Below are 21,664 nucleotides of genomic sequence, written 5' to 3'. Positions count from 1 at the left end.
TTGTCCACAAAATCTCATTACAAATGAGAAAGAATTTTTTAAGATCTCTGAAGAAAATAATAAAAAGAGTAATTTATTAGAAATTTTTTTGAACGGATGAAAATGTGCAACATCCAAATCAGCCACCAGGAAGGGAACTTAGCAGCACAGTAGACGTGATGGTCTCACTACAGTGCACATTACAAGACTGGGGACTAAGTATTCACTGTCTCACAGAATTCAATTCTATAGCCATTTTTATTCCTTTATTCCAATTTTTTTAAGGGCTTGCAAAAGTTGTTATTTACAAAATCAAATTTATTCTTTAATAATCTGGCTTTTCAGTCTGTTTTTCATTCACTCATGCCCATAAGTCACCATTTTCCATTTCTAATATAAGGTTACATGAAAGTGTTTACTGCACCAGTATTTGAAGCAAAACATTTATGAAAATAATAATGCTAAGCATCTAAAGCACATAGAGGGTGGTTAAAATACAGTATAAGTCCATGCAATACAAAGATGTAAATCTGTCTCCTATTTTGGTGGTATTTTAGGAAAAGCCTTAGGATATCATAGCCAGGATTGTGTGGACTTGAGCTGACTACTACGGGTCACCTGACTCTTTCTCTTACAGAGCCTGTAGTTTAGTTATTTCTGAATCACCCCAAGAAATAAGATTTCCTGAACAGTTTTTCATTCTAGGCTTTTGTGTAGGAGCCTTTATTTGTTCAGATGTTATACAGTTTTTCCTGACGCTTAACCTGAATTTTCCCGTCTGTGTGTTAAACAAGTCCTCAGTTGTCTTTGATTAATCAAAAAAAAAAAAAAAAATGGCCTACTTTATGACATGTCTTTAATTATTTGTAGACAGTTCCTGTTATGTCATTTTCTTCCAGATGGAACTTGCTTAACTCTATAATTCCACATAGATCTTGTTTCCCAAACATCTCCGTTTAGTTACTGTCGATCCAAATTCCTTGGCAAGTGTGCATCTCTTTTAAATACCGTGTCCCTTGACAATGCTCTGCTCTTTAATCACTGCTGAGTACTGCATAGCCATCTTGCTCAGTACCTGGGTTGTGTTTTTTTCCAGGGAGTATGAAAAATAACATCTGAGCCTATCTGAGAACCCAACAAACAAGGAGAAGAGAAAGGACGATTTGAGGGCAAAAGAGTGGTGTTAAGAAAGGAAGCAACTGAGAGACTCCTGAAATTCTTTGCCCTGGTTTACTAGTGGCAGTCAGGCATCATCACAGACATGAAAGAGACAATGAACTGATTAGCCCAGAGAACATACATTGTCTTTCTTACTGTTGTTCCTTTGGTCAGCTTACATAGTCCCTTTAACCAAAAATTCTTCTTACTGCCAGTATCTTAATAGAGCAAAATACCACACATATCTCTTCTGTAGCAGTGTGAACAATTAACACAAGATCTGTATTTATTTGATCTTGGAAAAAGAGTTAAAAGTCATAATGCCTTTTCTTTGCCTTTAATATCTAGCATTCCTTTCTGGCCCTAACAGGAATTTTCTGAATCATTACTGTAGTTTGGGATTTTAACAACTTATCTTTATATTCCCTTATTGAAATAATATATGCAGGAAAAACAATAGAATAAAGCAATGCTTCTAATTCCATACTTTCTATTTCTACATGAAAACAGTCAACTCACCAAGCAACCTTTCCTTTCTTCACCTCAAGGCCATCAAATTGCCTTCCTTCTCCCAGCAAAACATGCACACTAACATTCATGTACCTTCACTTCATGGTTCCCCATTTGATTGTCTGATGATTAGGACACAAATATTCTGTTCCACAGTTCTGAGGTAATATTCCAGTTTAAGCATTTCTTTGTTGGGATTAACTGCAGATTTTCGCTCTGTTTCATTGCTTTAATTACTGATCACTAGTTAGAACATATCTGCCCATTCATCTTTTTTTTTTTTTTTTTTTTTTTTTTTTTTTCTAATTAGTCAAAAGGAGGATAACCATCGCGGTCACCAGAATAAAATGAAGCTCTGTACCCTTCCTAAATTTCTGTTTGTTTAAAAGATTTCAGGAATCATTAACCTACTTGAAATCAGACTATACTTACATGTGTGCTCCTTCAGAAATGTAAAGAGGATCCAAAATAGATTGTATATAGTGTTTTAGAAACTGTTTTTATATCAATCTGAACTGTAGTCTCCTCACATCTGTGGTCTTTTTAGAGAAATAAACAAAATGGAAAAGTCCTAAACCTGCACTATGTCAAAAACTCACCAGATATGATAGAGAACTGTCCATACTACTTGCAATAGTTATAACTATACCACCCTGAAGAAATATTCCCAGAACTCATTCAAGACAACTTATATTTTCAACAGGTTAAGATGGCTTTGTTAGGAGATGTTACCTTCCTTGGCATCCAAATGCTAAGAATAAGGTCTGGGCATGAAGAAACCAGATGTAAGATGAAACACAGACCATCTCAGTTCACACATATAGATTTCCTGTAGGTCTTAAACTTATTTTATTCCTGGTTGCATGGTTTGATTTGCTTTTTTTTCCTAATATTTGTCTGGTAAATTCTTTCCCAAATCCCACGAGCAGCGTAAGCTCCTGCAGGGGCTCCATCAGTTTCAGAAGGCAGAACCTTTTTTGGAGGGGTCTCTTCTTATTTCATTGAGTAAGGAATCCCACAGTAGCTGCACATTCACACTTCATTTGGATTTGCCATTTCCAAAGAGAATGTATAGCCCAAATTTATCAGCTTTTTTGGGCTTTGATTCTGTAGACGTTTAAGAACAAAAATAAAAACGGAGGTTTATTCTGAAAAATAGCCACTTGAGCTACTGATTATGAGACTGGATGTAAAAGAAATGGACAAAGACAGTTCTCGTGTTAGTTACACTAGATTTCATTCTCACATTTTCCCCTCTAGTATATTTAAGCTATCAGACAAGTTTGTCCTATACAGCAACATCCCATCCTCTGAGTGCTGACCCAGAGCTGAAAATAAAGCCAGTTTGCAGGACTGGCAGTAAGTTCCCCAGGAGACTTTGCTGCTTAAAACAGCATCCTGTGAGTTGTCTCTGTTCTTAAAAGATGACAACTTCCTTTCTCTTCCCTGCTTCTAACTCAAGCCAATATGACTTTTCCATCTCTTTTCAGTTAGTGTATTCCTTTTTCATGACTTATTATGGCACTATTAGAGGTGTTAGATTCTTTGCTGACTTTTGTACCATACCGTAAGAATTTTGTACACAAACCTTGTGCACATTGTTTTTTGTATGCTTACCTTTCTGTAAGAACCATACCTAGCACATAATTCCAGTAAAGGACCTTTACAACTCTTGTTTGCAGTAATCCCTGTCCCCTGCTTCCTTTCTCATCGGTATACTCATCATTAGCGATTATACTATTATTGTATACAATTATACTATGTTTGTCAATTTCTCACAAGGTTTTTTGTTTGTTTTTTTGTTTTTTAAAGTCTACTAGCTTCAAAATATTATTTTCGTGCTCCGCAAACCTACCCAATTATTTTACTTCGATATCTGAATATTGTTGTACTAATGTCTACTTATAGCAGCCTATGGTATGGAATCAATGAATCATTCAGGTTGGAAAAGATGGCTAATATCATCCAGTCTAACCATCAGCCCACTCCCACTGTGCCCACTGACCATGTACCTCCATGCCACATCCATACAGTTCTTGAACACCTCCAGGGATGGTGACTCCACCTGGGCAGCCTGTCTCAGTGCCTTACCACTCTTTCAGAGATTTTCTTCCTAATATCTAGTGTGAACCTCCCTGGTACAATTTAAGGCCATTACCTCTCATCCTATAAGATCAGTTTGGTCTCTATTTCGGGAATTCAGAATCAATTAATGTGAATCTGAGAAAGGAATGTAAAAACAGTCATCTTTCATATTTTACAATCATTTCATCTGGCTTTTTATTGAAGATCACTTCCCTACTTGCAAACAAGAATTAATTTTATCTTGCTCTGGCTGTGTAGATCCTTTGATAGAGTATCAACCAGTAAGGGTATAGATATCAGCGAAGCAGTTCAAATTAGCAAATACTTATCTCTAACAAACAGTCAAGTTATTATAAGGCAGAACTTTTCAGCACTGTTGGAAAAAAAAATAGTAAAAACTTCTGGAGCAATTATTTGGAAAAAAAAAAAAGGGAACACTACTCTTAATTTTTACTAAAAGGAAGCTTTGATTTATCTTCACAGAATAAACTTTTCCTCTCAGATGATTTTCTGCATCTAAAAAATAAAAAAAATAACATAATTTTAAGTAGCAAATGATTTCCTTTTCTTGTGTTTTTTACTAAATACCATTTTCTCAGAAAATAAGTGTAATCTTCTTTGTCAATAGGAAAAGTAACCATTAGGGGCCATTTTGTTGAAAATCTAAGTCTGTTTTGACTTCCTAACTGAAGAGCAGAGTGGGGAAACTGATGGTTTGAGTGAGGGAAATCTGGGCTTTTATGATGATTCTTATCCAGAAATAATCTAATCTGATCTGATGACCCTGATGTTCAGTTTGCAGGAAAACATAAGGGCACTCAAGAAAATCTGAAGCCATTCACAAAAAGATCCAACAATTTGACTAGACTGTCCAAGCAAAGTGAGGAGAGAGAGTCATAGAACCACAGAATCACAGAATGGCCTGGGTTGAAAAGGACCACAGTGATCATACACTTTCAACCCCCCTGCTACATGCAGGGTTGTCAGCTGCCAAGCCAGGCTGCCCAGAGCCACATCCAGCCTGGTCTTGAATGCCTCCAGGGATGGGGCATCCACAACCTCCTTGTGGATGCCTCCTTGTCTCCCCAGAGACTTCTCCAAGCTAAACAAGGCCAGTTCCCTCAACTTTTCCTCGTAGTAGAGGTGCTCCAGCCCTCTGATCATCTTAGTGGCCCTCCTCTGGACCCACTCCAACAGGAGAGGACCCTTGTGCTGAAATCACACCAATTTTCCTGTTAGCACAGTACAACAGGCTGTGCTCATGTCTGCCTCCTCACCAAGCTTCTGCATTCCTAAAAACGCCTTTTTTTATTTCACCATCTTGCTAGAAGCCTTCATCCTCTCCTAGGATTTGCTTATTTTTACACACTTGCTTCCTTCATGCAGAGCTGCTGTAGTCTGCAATATGTTACGATCAATGGAAGTAATGAAGTTTATGGCAGGTACAGGAAACGGCTGGCACTTCCACCATGCTCCATCGTCACCGTATTGGGCTCACACTGACACCCTCAGAATGTTCCTCTTCTGGCTTAGATTCCATTGAGGTATTGCTCCTAACTCAGAATGCTGTTAATGGATCACATCCCATCCATAGGAAAAACAGGTTTCCAATTTGCAGATGCAGATCACAGAACCCAGGACAGGACTGGGACTATACAGGGAGCTTTCTTATCTGAGGTGCGGGTCCAAGACACCAGAAGAACTTATGCAAATCAAAAAATAAGGCGTTTTAAGGAAACACTGCCAAAGTGTGTGTTTTTGAAAGGCCTTCGTAGCACAACAAAAATGTTGCAACTGAGATTTAGCGCTTCGTCGTGCATAAAAAGATGAAATGTTGTGAAATGGTCATTTTCATATTTACAGCCTAAACCTTTGGAATTCTACTCAGGAAGCTTTTCAAAATGTTTACTTTTTTCTCCTGATTGAACTAAACATTAGTATTCTATTCTGTTGCATTCCATTCAGTCTTCCTGTATGGACTACATCAAGCTCATATAAACACGAGTCCACATCTATGAGGTTGTAGTGAGCAACGAGAGCTATGAGAAAAAGCAGAGGGTATCCAGATCAAATCAAAATAACTTCCCAAACCTCATCCTAAGATGTACTCTTGAGTTAATGTCAGAGGTTTCCCACCATTGATTTGCCAGGGATAGTTAAACACAATCGGCTATGATACAGAAGCTTGCATCGCAACAAGCACACCTTCCAACTCTTAAATACTCAGCAGTTATTGCTCTCTGTGCTGCATGGAGCCCCTTTGCTCCCAGGCACAGTTCTGTGCTCAGCCAGCTCTGTGCTGGAGGATCCAGTGCCGCAGTAAGCCTTGCCCAGAGGCAGGCTGTGCTGCACGGCCAACGCTGTCTGTAACAGGGAGCCACTTATGAGGGCCATCAAACTTTTCCAGTGGTTTGCAATTGACAAGTTTAGCCTAGCAGTGGTTTAAGATTAAAGGAAAGCTCTGAGGGAGGCGCACTCTAAAGAGCCTCAGATAGGGTTACATTGGTGCACAAAGTTACCTGTGTTGAGGTTTTGTATGAGCACACGCAGCTGGGCGTGCAAAGTGGTTGGATGGCATCGCTCGGTTCAGTGTGTGCGATGGCTCTGAGCAGTTTGGACTGTGGACCGGCTGTGCACGCGTGCCTGAAGTTTTGCATTGGCACTGACCCACGGCAGCAGCGCCTGTCTGCATTCATCCCCTTGCACTGAATTCCAGCACAGCAACTTGTGTGCGGCTGTGCCCAGCGACCTTCTTCGTTACTTTTAATTAAGCTCATTATTTCTTGGGCAGTGGAAGAGCCAGTCCTGCTCCGGGCTTGGTGACTCCAAGGCGGCTGGGTCACCCCTCCCGCTGACAGCTCCCATGACCCTATAGCAGGAACCAGCATTACAACCCACAGCCACCAACCGCTTCACCTGCGGAGCTCGGTAACGTTTCAGGGGCTGGCAGAACGCTTCTTGTGTCTGACCGTGCACAGCCACCTGGTGCACGGCTTCCCCGGGGTACAGCGAGCGGTGGGACAACCGCGGGGGCCGGGAGAGCGGATCCGTCCCCCGGCGTGCGGCAAAGTTAAAGGAGCGGGGGACGTTCTTTTATGGGGCAGCGCAGCGACGGCTTAATGGGACGCTCGGGCTGTAGTAAGCAGCCCTGCGGGACGCTTGTTTGCTCTATTAGCGCGTGAACCGGAGGAACGCTAAGATTTATTTAGACACCGGTGGTACAAATAAATAAATAAACGCATACATTTTAAAAGTGCTTTTGCCGGGGAGAAAGCCGGGCATGGAGTTTTGCCCCGGGGCCGCGTTACGGCGGCCCGGCCAGGTCCGGGGTAGCGGGGACCCACCGGCACCCTGCGGGGAGCGCGGCGCTGCCGGCCCGCCCGCGCGGGTGGGCGCGGAGGAGCCGCAGGGCCCGTATCCGTCCATATCCATAGTAACGGCGGGGGCCGGGGGGAGGCGCCGCGGCAGCTGCCCGCCCGCCGCAGCCCGCGCGGCGCCGGGACCGCACCGAGCCGCGGTGAGCGCGCGCGCCCCCGCCCCCGCGGGCAGCGCGGCCGCGGGAGCGCGCACGGGAAGCGGGAGGGGGGGGGGGGTGTGAAAGGGGGGCCGCGGCGGGGGCGCGCGAGGCGGCGGGCTGGACGGGGAGGGCGGCGGGGGCTCCGTTGTGCGCGGCTCCGCGTCGCTCTCCCTGCCTGACTCACCGCGGGGCGCGGGGAGATGCTCAGCGCCGAGGGGTAGCGGCTGCGGAGCAGACGCCGGCCACCCCCCCTTCCCCTCCGCTCCCTCCCCGCCCCCGCCGGGCTCGGCAGCTCTGCCCGCCGCCACCGCTCCGAGGTGAGACCGGGGGGCAGGGGAGGGAAGGGCTGGGCGAGCTCCGGGCGCGCACGGGGGGCCGGGCGCGGGGCCACCGGGCGCCGCCCCCGCCCCGCCGCGCAGCCCGGAGAGGGGGGCGGGGGACGGGGGGGGGTACGGCGAGCGAGCCCCGGGAGCGCCGGCTCCGGCGGCGGGGATGGAACCGCTGCGCCTGCCGCGGTCGCCGCCGCCGATTATGTCAGCCCGGGCGGGCGGCGGCGCTGAGGGGCGGGCGGGGAGGCGGTGGCGGGGCCGGGGAGTTCGGGCCGCCGGAGGGACGCGGTGCCGCCTCCGGCCAACGCTCCCCGTGCGCGTTCCGAGCGCCGTGCGCCGCGCCGGGGGCGGCGCGGGAGGCGGCGGCACCTCGTGTGCTGCGCCCGGAGCCTGCGGCGGCCGCCCCGGGGTTGTGCCGGGCTGCGCGGCGGGCCCCGTCACCGCTCCGCGGAGCTGTAAGTTGGCCGCGATGTGCCGCGGTCCGAAACTTGGAATCGGCTTCCCGGCTCCTTCGGTTGGCGGAGGTCTGCGGGTGGAGCGAGGCGCTACGGCCGGGTACCAAAAAAAGGGGTGGGTGGGTGGGTTGCAGAAGTGTGCGGAGAGCAGAACCGAGCTCCGTGCCTCTCGGGGGGCTCTCGGCTGACAAACCCATCTCCGCGAGCGGTGTTTACCGCATGGCAGGAAGCCGCCGGCGGCATTGAGCGAGACAAAATGCTACCTGAGATTTCTGTTTGCCTCTCAATTCGCCGCACACGTGCGGTCGCGGTTTTTAGAAGGGATTTTAGCATGTGGACCGATGCGTGTTGCCATGTGCCGTGTTCCACGGGAATCCCTTCTGCTCTCTGAGCAGCTGCAGTGTGTGCCCACACGCTCGGGTTCCAGGTGTGCTCCGCGCCGTCGGCAGCACCGGCGGTGATGGGGAGAGCTGCGGTGTCCGTTCGTGGCCGGATTAGTGGTAGCGTATTGGAAGGGTCCCTTAGAAAATAGTTAAACTTCTGCCATTAGTGAGACACAAAGTACTGCTGGAGTAGACCATGACGTGACGGGTAATAACTTGTTTCTGTACGCACCGAGAATCAAGCTGTCATCTTCTATACATGCCAAAATGTAAAATGTAACAACCTGCTAAAAAAGGACCTTGTAGGATAAGATCCAGTTGTGTGATAATAGGGGCTTTCTCATAAATAAATACGAGTCCAAGTTGATAGTTGTTTGCCAGGTAGGAAACCTTGATCCTGCAGTGTGATAATTACTGTGTGGGTAAAACTCCATCCGGATGGTATCCTAAAAATCTCTGTAAACACTGTGAAAAGCATGGAGTGTAAGTGATTTTAGCCAATAAATTTGGATCTAGCAGTGCTTGTTAGCTAAGAACTCCATTCCCTTTTTTTTTTTTAAGAGAAGTAATACCAGCTGTGGTCATGCGGTCACCCGCAAACCCTCCTTGCCCTGTGCACCTGGGAAGTTCTGTTTATAGAATTAGTGCAAGTTGTTGGCAGCTTAGAATTGTGAGAATTGGGGCGAGCTCTGCTTCTTTCTGTAACCAAAGAGAAGTTCTGAATTTTATTCAGAGAAAGGAGATACGGTAGGTAGGAAGAGATAAATGTATCCGGTAAGAAGGCAAATGAAAATTTGCTTTGCTTATTATTGTACTTCGAAGGCATTTAAATGCATTAAGTTAGATGATCTCTAAGGTCCCTTCCAACCCGCACGCGACTATGATACTATGATATGACTATGAAGTTCCCTGAAACAAATTTCAGAAAGCTTGGTGCTGTTTCTCTTGCAACATCTTGGAAGGAAGGGAGAGGGGGAAACAACTCTTCTGTGTGGAAGTGAGCACATGGAGTTAAAAAGGGAGGGCGGGAGATGGGAAAAATAGCATCAGAGCTGTCGATGAGGCTACTACCATCTCTGAGGCTGCAGAGAAAGAGAACTAAGCAGCTACTGAGGAAAATCGGCTCTGGGTGAGAGTTTTGCTGGTGAGAACTTGAGGAAGGAGCTGTGACCCAAATCAGCCAGGATTTGCCTTGAATTCCGAGTGTAAGATGTATTTTAATGTAGAAGTTATCCACGTTGACAGCGGTTATTTGTATGTATTTCCAGCAATCAAGAGGGTACAGATTGTGGTTTCTTGTAGCAGTGAATGTCTGGCATTTTGGTAAGGATCTTTGCATTTATTTATCAGATGTTACTGATAGGCGTAATGGTTAATAAAAAACTTCTACCTTGATCTGAGCAGACTGAAAAACTACTAAGCATTGGACTTAAGATCTCTAGACTCTTGATGCCAAAAGACTTTGCTGTGCATGCAGACTGGAAATCAAGAACAGAAATGAGTGAATAGTATAGTTCTGGGTTCACTCTATTCATTTGTTAGATGATTTGATGGCTGGACCAGATGACCTTAAAGGTCTTTCCCAGTTGTAATGATTCGGTGCTAAGTAAGGCAGTGTTCTATTTCTAAGACCGGGCCTTTTTCCTCATCGTATTGTCACAGCGCTTTACTTACTAAGTGTTGAAAATTTATGTTAGTCTTCAAAATCATCCATCATTGGGGTGGTCTGGTCAATTTCTACTCGGAGAGGTATGGTAGGGAATTACTTGCACATCTGAGAAGATGTTGGTTTACACTAGTTCACATTTCCAATGTTGTTTTCACAGTTGTTTGAGCTGCAGGCTTATTTTTAAGAAATCACAGTCAAATTCTGGAGGATAACACCTTCATGAAATTGTACCAGCCTGGCACTCTGCACAATCTGATGTAATTTTCGTGTAGGCAATAGCAGAGAACTGCTTGTATTTGATCTTTTAGTCCATGTGCCAGCTACGCCAGCTTGTCTCCAAGGCGGTAGTCTTGATTCCGAGTATCAAAGGGTTACAATGTAGGTAAATCTGGCTTTGATGAGGTAATCAAGACAGGGAAAACATTTCCTTGTCAGTTTGGCTGCTGTCTCTGTGCACAGTCTTACTGTATTTTTTTCTTTGAGGAGAAAAGCTGGGAGACATGGTAACTTCTGTAATGTTTGAGCAAGTTAACCTGAATATCCTTGAGCACTGAGATTCAAAAACCGCGTATTCAAAATCTTCATGCATCCTATTCTCAGCAGTTTCATTCTGTATACTGTTGGTCTGTCCCTTTATCTGAACCTTGACCTCTCAGAGGTCATCATGGTTTATGTATTGAGACAGTGCAGAGTTGTTAGGGAACTTCAGTGGTCATTTTGCTTTTGACACAGTGGCAGTCGTTAGGGGGAAGAACAGATCTGTGTTGTAAGTCAACAGTAAGTCAGCTGTTGATGTGCTCAGGACCAAAACAATTTTTCTGAAGGTCCTTCAGTAAACTAGGAAATGTGGAAATGTCTCTTCTCCTCTCTAAATATCTTTCATTAAAAAACAAGCAAACATGCAAACAAAACAACATTAATTTGGGTTTAATACACTCTCATCAGCTTGTGCATAGTGTAAAGAAATAGACATGCTGACATTTGACCTCCCTCACCAATTTCTCCAGAGTGAAGTGTCCTGATATGTTGCAGTTGGTGCCTGTACCCAATTTCACATTAGCTGTAGGTAACAGTCATTGTGCCCCGAGTAAGGGGATGGTGATATGAGAGTGCAGCAATCCTTAGCCAAAGGTAAATCATTTCAGAGCTATAGCCTTTCTGCCTTGGAGAAAAAAGAATAACAGTGTTGAGAGGTTCTGGCAGACCTTCTGGACATTAGCCTACGATCAGAGAATGGAACCTGTTCTCATTGTCATGGAAACACTGTAAGCACAAAAAAAAACCCACCAAGACCACCTCTGGTGTTCTTCCATGCCTTGATTCCTACCTTCAGTCTCCTTGTAGTGAGTTATTTCTAACTCAGTTGGTTGAAGAGCATCTTGGAGAGTTCTGTGATGTCTTTCTTCAAGATGCCTAATGTGTACCTTGTCCTTGCCTGGCCTATTCCTGTGGGGTGTCGTGACGAGCAATATCTGTGATATTTCCAGAGAATCTGCAGGAGTGTGCAGCCTGCTGTGTTATGCTGTCATGGTGATGATACCTGGACCTCCGTCTCCTTTTGTTAGGGTTCAGATTCAAGCATATGAGAACTCAGATCAGATTAAAGTCATATGGCTGAAACAGCTTAGAATCATAGGATCACAAGGTTGGAAAGGACATACAAGATCATCTTGTCCAACCGTTCTCCAATTAGCATTACTATCACAAGCCACTAAACCTTCTCTTGTAGCTCCTCATCCAGATGCCTCTTGAACACTGCCAGCGACGGTGACTCCACCACTTCCCTGGGCAGCCATTCCAATGCCCAACCACTCTCCGAGAGACTCTCTGCTTGACCAAGAGGAAAAGCAGTGAGCAAGGACAGTAGCTCTAAAGGTCTTCCAGAGACTCCAGCTCTGCTATCTGACACATGGGGACACTTATTACATGTTATAAAGTGGTGTTCAGTGCAGGGACGTTTTTGCTTTGTGAATGGTAAAGATTTGTACTTTTTTCCCCATGTAGAGAGTTGACTTATTCCCAAGATCCCAGTGTGATCACTGCTACCAAAAAGGGCTGTTTTCCTCTGGGAAAACCAACTGGAAACTCCAGCTAGTCCAAAACTAAGTAATTGCAACCATCTCGTTTCTTCTAAACGTACCCACATTCTCACTGATTATCAGCAATGCCAGAAATATATGTCTGATGTTTTTACAGCTTTTTGGTGTAGGAAATACCAAGTGACTTGTCTGAGGTTTGTTATGCGTAATTGGTTTGTTCTTCATTCTGTCCCTGGTTCCTGCAGTCAGCAAAGATCTAAACAGTTTTTTCTGTTGTTTAGAACATTTGAAGTTGTAATACTGTAAAAAAAGGTAAATTTAGTGGTAGCTGAAGTAATATCAAATGAAACCAGCAGGGAATTTTGCCTTTTCACAGGAGATTTTAGCCTGTTGTTTAATTTCTGGAGTGCTTTTTCCAGAAAGCACTTCTCTACAGTGTGGAGTATCTGTTTATTTTTTTTAGTATGTTTATGCATGATGAAACTTGAAGGTGATAAACACTTATTTTGCTTGTCTGACTGTGGATAATAGTGTAGCCTCTTCATTTAATTGACTGGTCCTCCTGACTGCAGCCAGGAGTCAGCACTACTGAGTTTGCCTTCCTGACCAGTTCGTTGCTCAAAGAAGTAAAGTTTTATGAAGATTTCATTAAGTGTAGTTCTGTTACCAGTGGTACACTGAACATTGTTTATTTCTAAGTCATGTATCTGTGCAGGGAAGAAAACTGCATTACGTGTAATAAGTTTCTAAGCATCATGATTGACTGTAAAAAATGCTGGTAAATTGGTAGGCCATGAGAATGGTTGGATGCAATTACTCCAAATGTAGGAAAATGCAAACTCAATTTCAGTGTTTTTCAAGATTTATCATATCATAAAAAAAATGTATGTGGATGAATATTAGGAATAGCTGTAACTATAGAAGATTTACAGCTACAATGCATGCTCTTCTGACTGTTGTAGGCATTGTTTTACCCCCACAGAAACTGATATGACAGCTCTCATTCTGAACAGATTCATTAAAATGTGCTTGTTGAAATAATTTAGGAATTTTCTGTTTTATGTTTTAGGTAATGTCACCTATTACATAAGTAAATACAACGGGTATTTGTTAGGCGGCAAATAGTTAAAATACTTAAAATTCAGGATAACCAAAGACTGGCTGAACATATCCTTGAGAATCCTATAACAAATTTCTGCTATAACACTTTTGTGCTTTGTTACTGCTCTTATTTCTGAAGGATTATTTCAGAGTTAGCTCTAAAATGTAGAAAAAAATGTTACTTTGTTAATCATGCAGTCACCTTGCAAACTCATTATTAATGAGCTCCCATTTGGTTTGTGAAACACCTGCATTATTATTAAATGATAAAAATACATAGAACTTCAACATTATGTACTAATATTTATACACCACTACAGAGGTAAGTGAATATTGGAGTGAGTTGTCACAGAGAAAAATACTTCATCAGAACCTGGGGGAAATATTGTGTGATTGATTTGTATTTTCACCGACGCTGTTACAAAGCTCAATGCAAGTTATTATTTTTGTTTTTGAAAACAGACGTTGTTCCTTCTCATAGCAGTAACAAGAAGCAAGAATTCAAAGTTTTTCATAGATTTTTGCAGGTACTTCTCAATCCTAATCCACATTGTGCCCAGCTGAGGTATCTTGGAAGCAAAGATAGGCTGTGCAGAAGGCACATTATAATGAGATTTATGACCCTTATCTTCTTTAAAAACTTGACACTGCTGTTTCTCCGGTTTTAGGGTCATTGTTTGGTGCCACAACTTGTGTGCATTCAAACCACTGTCTGAGCTTAGCCGTCTCAACACACTGCCAAAAAGCTCTGTACTTGTCCTTCAGATACTTTGTGTGTGCATTAGTCGCAATCACAGACAATACTTGTTTAGTGCTGTCCACATCCTCTTCATCTCATACTACCACCTGCAACTGGTGCAAGATATTGTTGGTGTTGACGTAAATAAAATAGACCTATACCAGCTCTGTTATTTTCTATGTCCATTCCTTCTCCCTTTTGAAGGATTGCTGTAGCCTTTTTTGTTCTTTACAGAGCTATTGGGGACTAAGCAGTAGGTCTACAGTGATGATATGAACAGGGAGCCATAGGGCAGAAAAGCATAATCTACTCCAAGGGGCTGCATTCGGAGATTTCACACAAGGTTCTCAGTTGGTGTAAACTGCCATCCTGTCATTGATTTTATTGAGTGTGCAGGCTGAAGACTGTGTCCCGTGTATTTAGTCAGGAGTAAACTCAGTATCAAACTGGGAAGAAGGACAAGCAGTAAGAACAATAAAAATCAAACTCTATTGCTATGTCTAGTATGAGAGCACGAAAACTGATAGAAACCCCATAGGCTCTTGCTAAAGATGATGTCTTTTGATGTGATTTTATTTACTTCTTCATTCATTGGCATTGTCTAGTTAACTGGCTAGAACATCTGAGTAAATGAAATGCTAATCGGGAAAGCTCAAGGCCAGTATTTTCTATCTTTGTTGCCTAAAAATTAGGCTCTAAACTTTATGAACTCAGTATGTGGTTTTCAAAGGGTGAGGTCCCCTCAGAGGAAGCATTAGTATAGTTGATATTCATCTCAGTGAATGCTTGGTTCTAGAAATAGGAAACTATTCTGAGGCAGTCTTAATCTGGAAAGTTTGGCTGTGGAGCATTCATTTTCACTTTTGAACTATCTTTCATTAAATATGCCATGTTCTACTAAATATACAAGCAAGTGACTTTCCTAGATTGAAAATTTTGTTGCAATCCTTTGGTCTTAATATTAGTGACAGTGCTGTAGGACTACGGCAATCAGAGTATTGGTAATGTTCATTAAAAATAAAGGCAATGTAAAGCATAAGCTGAAGAGTGAGACGTATCCCCCAAACTAATAATTATTCCTATTTACATACTTGACTGCATTTAGGTGATGCTTTTTGTTGTTCTAGTCAATAAAAACTTGGGAAGCTTCACTATTTCTAAGCATGACATTAACCAGTTATTCTCACAAGGGAGGAGAAGCTACCACTTCTGCTGACTCTTGTTATGGTGCAGTGTTGCACATGGGCTTGAGGACTGAGGACTTGTCATTGTCCCATAGCCATCAGCCCACAATAGCGGAGGACAGTGGCTTGGTTTCACTGAGAAGTGATTCCCCAGATTGCTGCTCTGTGGTGCCTGGAGTTGGCTTCTCTGTTCTAGGACTTTTGCAAGAGAATAGCTTCTTTGTTAGTGCAGAGCATAGCACAAAATTTGTTTTAAAAATGTTTTTCTTGTCTTATGGCATAGGAACTTGGTATGTTTGAGGAAATTTCTTGTGCAAAAGCTGTTTAGAACACAATTACTGTAAAAGAAACCAACTGAATTTAAAAAGTCAGTAAATACAAAATGACAGTCCGCCTTCCATGTTCTTACATTGACACGCACCCTATTTTGAGTTATGTAACTTAAGTAATGGGATTCTTATTTGACCTTCATAATCTCATTGTACCTGAAGGTACAATCCTCACTTTTAGTTATCGGTATATGGTGATGATTTTATAGTTGAATGGAAATCTGTTGATTCATGGAAGTAATCCTGTGTTCATGCATTATACAGAAGCTATATCTGCTGTTGTTCCTATTGCTAGGGGCTGATGTGTCACATGTATAAAAACCTTATTTTTAGAATTTCTTTTTTGAGCCACCACAACCTGTTCTGGCTAAAACCCTGTTATGTTGATCCTGATGTGGTGATGACATAACTAAGAGGGTGAGGGGGCTAATTAGAGACTAGTAAACATCCCTGAAATTATTAGGAATTTAGTCCTTACAAGTCAGGTTCTCCAGGAGAGGTGGTAACAAGTAAACAGACACCTACCATCTCCAAAGAGCTTCCTTAGTAGAGTGTGTGTGGAGAATCCCCATGGCTGATGGTCTCCATCCCCAAGGCAGATCTCACCGTTCAGCTTCCCACCATTCTTGTCAGAACTGCAATCCGCACCTCAGCATGGGGCCCCATAGAGACGATGGTGAGCATCTCCCTGCCGTGGGAGGGAGTGGGTGGCTGCAGCTTGGCTCAGCCCTGAGGCATCTCCACATCCTACAGACTTGAACTGAGCAGTAGGGGGATCAGAAGTATAACTTGGAGTCATTTTTTGTCACATAGAACTGCAGTCAGCAGGGTATCTAGTCCAGCAGTCTGAAAACTCACATACCCAAGCTTGAGGTAAAGGTTTCTACACTGGCTATGTTCACACACAGAGCAGTCTGAGTTTGGTTAACAAATGTTGTGTGTGAATCTGTGAAGCCATATTTGGAGGTATTTGCATAATTACTGAATTATCAGCAGTATTAAGAGAGCTGTCATGCGTTATTATGCTATAAAACCTGATACCTTTTGTTGACTATGACACATGGAGTGTTTTTGTTTATGCTTTTGACATATTACAAAAGATTGTGTGATGCATTCAGAAATTACGTTGACACTATAGCAGTCCCTGTCTCCCTTTTCTACACAGCGCTTCCTCAAAAAGAAAAATGCCAATTGTGATTTGCTGTAATCTGAAAAGGGGTAAGATTTGAGGTTGTTCGTCAAAGTGAAAAATTTTTGTACCAGCTTCTCTGCTTCTTCAAGTTCTGACAAAGTGGGCTCCTTCCTAATTCTACGATACATTTCCAGGCTATAAAACTTGGAAGCTCGGGCCAGTCTGCTCATTGCATTGCCAACATAAGTGGTTGAAAAGAGGCAATTTTACTATTGTCTGTTTGCATTCTGGAAAAAAAAGAAATGGTGGTGGCAGAAGGAAATAGAAACTTCAGGTCTGCAGGAGGGATTCTGGATATTCCAGTAATTGGACTGTAATGATGGTTTAATTGATTACAGCGTCTATTTCTGTTCTGGTATCATCTTCCACAGCTGAAAATCCAATAGGCATGTGTAAATTCAGATTTTGGTAGGGCTACTTTGAATAATATATCTCATTGTAATATTGTTTTACTTCTTGGGAAACATGACTCACAGAGCTCCCCTTCTGAGCATTCAGAAAAGGTATTATTATACTTAAGTCTTGGATTGGCAAACTTATCTATATTGCCATACAGCCCAAGGATTCTGAATGGAGCTGTGGTCCACTTTATTTAATATAAAGGAATCTTTATACCTTTGCATGTTTGTCTTGGGTAAGTAAGGTCCATCTACTTAATAGGAAGTATGCATATAAGGGTGGAGAGCACATTAGTTTTGTCAGTGTGCATCCTTGCTGTGTCTGACATCAATTTGATATGCAATATTCCTATTATTTGACAGAATTTCTAAACATTTCTTGAGCTTTTGTGTTTTTTTATTGCATATATGTCTATAGCACTACAGCACTTAGTCAATGGGAATATGCTGGTAAAAGATATTTGGCAGAAAACTTTTGCCCTAATTGCACAGAGTTTGAGTGGCTGAAGGCAGGTATTAAATGTGCCCATCATTTGTCCTCTGTTGCTATGAAAGATACTGCAAAGTTAATATCTGTTTTTATCCAGCCATTGGGAGTGAGACAGCAGGGTCTCTGAGATGTATGTTCAACCAAAGCAAATGCTCCTGTGTAAGATCACTCCAGTTGCTCATATTCCCACATTTCTATAGAAGATTAGAAAAGATTATGCTAGTCTGCTATGAACAGCCCCGCTGTCGGTCCATGAGTTTTGATTTTCTCATAGTAGTGATTCAAATGCTTCTGCTCACTGTAGTGAATCATACGTCTGACGGAAGGAAGTTTTCTACCAACCAAACCAGGACTCTGTCAGTGATAGGGCTGATTGCTCCTTCAAAGTACAACAAATCCTACTGGAAAGCAAGAATACTTTTACCAGGAATGCTTGGTCCATGATGAAAGTGGAAATGGTGTTCTGGATGAAGTAGATAAGAAATTGAGTGAGGCTAATTTCAAACACTTTCATCCTAAACTATTGACCTCATTTTAAGTAGTCCTGAATCTCTGTCAGCTCAGTAAGAGCCCACGACTTTCATCTGTCTGTTTAGGATAATACTATGTGTGTGATTATTCTACAGTTAAGAAGTTTTTCAGGGATTTATTCCCTGTGTTTGCTCTGCTGCCTGAACCATACCTATCCTAGGCGTTGATTGCAGTATTTATCAAAGCTACAGAGCCCCTGTTTGAGCCATCTGTAGGTAGCGGTTGTGCCATCTGTCACTGAAGACTGCGTTCCAGAGAGGAACAGTATGCACAGACTTCATCAGGCAAAGCCTGTAGGGTATGGTCTCTGATGCTTGCTTTATCCTTGTAGGATATATAGGTTGTAGTGTTTTCCTCACTTCTAAAATTTTTATTGAAAGAGGCTTCTACACGCCACACCAGCCAATAAATCATCTTCACCCACAGAAATCCTATCATTTCTTTAGGAGGTGAACTGTGTTGCCTACTTGCTAGAGGCTATTAGAACATTCAACAACGGGCAAAATCTATAGCAAAAGCTTCAGAAGACTTTTAAGTAGTACATAGTGCTTGGAGATAATTGTAAGGGCCATGCAAGATGAGGTGTCTTTGGGTTCAGGCATATCATTTTCTGTATATTTTTGCTATGAATTAACAAGGATTGCAACAGCAGCAGATGTTCAAGACAGCATGATATAGATAGAGTATACTTCTGTGTTATGATTAACTCAGCCAATATCCTTGTATTGTAAGACATAGGTGACTTCTAAAAGTTTCAGGAGGACATTAACAACATGTTTCAGGAATACTTTTACTACAGGAGGTGCTGTCAGGAGCAGCATTCAGAATTTTGCATTGTATCACTGTTTGCGTTTAGAGATTATCCAATTTTTGATTAGCCATAGTAATCTGTGATGGGCTCATAAGCCTGATATGAAATTTGGGAGAACAGCCTGCATTGTCTTCAGATGTGTGTCATGTTGGATTCAGAGGGAATATGGTGACCTAGACAGTACTGAATGATAGCACAGTCACCTACTAATGAAATTGGACCTTCAGAACCACGATTGTCATGGCTTTGTATTCTCTCTACTTCACAATCTTCTTGGCAGTACTTGTTTATAGTGAAGGGTATGTCTTCATACTATGAAGTCATAGGACCATGAAATCTGCATTTTTCAGTTTGGGATAGAGCATGGACTGGACACGTGTGAATAACTCAAGGGTTCAGAGGCTGCTGTAGAATTTTAGAGTCACTCCAGGCAGTAGCTCATCCTCACAAGTAGTACTCTAGAGCTCCCATTGCACATATTTGACCAACACTGTGTTGGCAACCTGTCAGAAACAGACGTGAAATATGAAACAATGAAGAGATGGGTTTTGTAGTACATAAGGGCAAATTTGTACAAATCCTAAAAAGAGACATTGCATCAGGAAGAGGTGCTACTGCACATCGCTATGTTAAACAGGAAAGGAACTGATTTAGCATAAGCAAATGGACTTTAAAAAAAGCCCTGTGATAGCTATTCCTATTCTAATACAGATCAGATGTAGCATTAAGAACCTGCCATGACTTATATATGTAATGCCTTTGTACTTACATATGCATTAGTAAAATATTCCAAGAAATGCAGAGCAAGAACATTGCATTGTCAGTGATAAGTAATGCATGTTTAATCTAGACGTAGCTTCTGAGGATGCTTACGAAATGTGGAGGATCAAATATTTTATTTCAATATTGAATTTTAGGGAATTTGAATGGATTATTCTTTGTTCTTTATGGCTGTTCTATCAACGTGAAACCAAGGGGTATATAAATGCATATTTTCTTTTTTCTCTTCTTTTTTTTTTCCAATGTGGCAGCGACTTGCTCAGTTGCTAGGTAACAAGGTATTGCTTTATTTGCAGGAGCAGTAGCTGAGTTGATAGTAGAGGCAATGATTTATACAAAATGTATTAATATAGACTGTAGCAGCAATAAAGATTATTGAAATCGCCTATTCTTATATGCTTTGTGCCACGGAAAAAATATAATCAGTAGATTCGAATATTTCCTTCTGCTCTGTGTAGAAAAAGTGCTTAATTAAGAATGTCCAATTGTTTAGAAAAGCAGTAGAATCAGTATAATTTATGGAGTGGTCTTAAAACGAGTATTCTGAAAAACAGAATGGGACGTAAAGTGTTAATGAAAAAGGGGGATTTATAAGAAGTTACTTCCCTAAATTGTCCATTCATACATTTTTTTTTGGCCTTTCGCAGCAACAATACGTTTTCCTCCAGGGATCAAGACCAAACCTGTCAGTCAGCAGGGCAGGAGCTGGCTCGGTCCCAATGGCCCAACGCCATCTCAGCTCTGCCTCCAAGAAGACAGCAGGTGGTCTGCAGGCCGCTCTGCCTCCTCCTCTCTCACAGGCGTCTGAGATTCAAAATGGTCAGAGTTGCCTTCAGGGCAAATGCTAATGCCACCTGCTTCCACTTCTGGCACAGCAGCTGGCTGGGTGGTTCTAGGTGCTTTGTCATCCGTAGTCAAAAATGCCACTGCCATTCATTTTTTTCCAGTTTTGTTGGTACTTGGTAGAAGGAAGCACACAGTCCTTGTGGACTCCTCAGAGTCTTAATACTCCCTTCGGGTCAGGTTGCTCTTACGCAGTCCAACCAGGTAACACTTTCACCTTCTCCAGACCTCTTGTCTGCTATGTGAGAAGTATCAGCCACATCTTGTTCATGGATCTTGGAAGACCATGCTTGAATCTTGAGAGCAGTATTTTTGTCGTCATGTTAAACTTAGTGACTGACGAGAAGCCAGATGACTGAATGTCCTATAACTGGTCATGGATTTAGTATGAATCAAATCAGTCTTGCCTAAATTGCTGAAATGCCTTCTCACGTTTTAATAACACATCACATATGCAACTCTGCTGTTTTAGAGCAAACGTCGACCTTTTCCCCTGGTCACTTACATTTGGTAGGCCTTTTTTGAGCCTTTTTGGTTTGATGCATTTTTGCATTTACATTTGCTTGTTGTTCATGTATTTGCTCCAAAGCAGGATCCTGCTTTATTTAAACAAAATTAAGGTAGTAGTTATCAATCTGATGGAGAGAAAAGTTGGCCTGCAAGCCACAGGCAATGGGCAGACAAAAATGAGACAGAGATTGATGTCAGTTGTGCCTCAACACCTGCACTAACAGGGATTTGCAGCTGTGGGTAGTGTATTATGCTGCTGCTTGAAAAACAGCTGTTATTTCCAGCTTTTATATTATAACCTACATGACATTTTCTCTTAGACCTCTAATGACTTCAAACACAGTCATTCACATAATCAGTTCATAAGTAAATAGCTGCAGGCTTGGGCAGTATCTTAACAACTGAAGTATTCCTGATCCCTTGGCTTTCATTGCAGCAGAAGAATTGAACAGATTAAATAAAAGGAGGCAAAATAACACTTTTGCAGCATTTGCCTTCCTGAAAAGTTGAAGGAAAAAAAAAAAGTAGTGCCAAAGCACAAGAGAGTTAGAAAAGAAGTTAGAAAGCTATAACTATAAATCGTGAAGATTAAAAGAAATAAAAGAAAAACAAAGGACAGATGTGAGAAAATG

The 21,664-nt window shown here is 42.4% G+C and overlaps 1 protein-coding gene across 15 annotated transcripts in view; it reads left to right on the top strand.

Annotated features, from left to right (window-relative positions):
- ANKS1B (ankyrin repeat and sterile alpha motif domain containing 1B) overlaps positions 1-21,664 on the top strand; it is a 393,719-nt gene that overhangs the window by 295,248 nt on the left and 76,807 nt on the right. The window contains exon 1 of one of the 15 annotated variants that reach the window (XM_032444018.1): positions 7,229-7,249. The exons of 11 other annotated variants lie outside the window; for them this stretch is intronic. The gene's annotated coding sequence lies outside the window, so the exon portion shown is untranslated. Of the gene's footprint in view, positions 1-7,228; positions 7,250-7,485; positions 7,567-8,014; positions 8,034-8,114; positions 8,134-21,664 lie in introns of those variants that run through there. 3 more of the 15 variants (XM_032444023.1, XM_032444022.1, XM_032444019.1) reach the window with 3 other exon arrangements.

This window comes from Coturnix japonica, chromosome 1 (genome assembly GCF_001577835.2).
Source record: "Coturnix japonica isolate 7356 chromosome 1, Coturnix japonica 2.1, whole genome shotgun sequence".
Classification (NCBI taxonomy): domain Eukaryota; kingdom Metazoa; phylum Chordata; class Aves; order Galliformes; family Phasianidae; genus Coturnix; species Coturnix japonica.
This window is presented reverse-complemented; position numbering and strand designations above follow the sequence as displayed.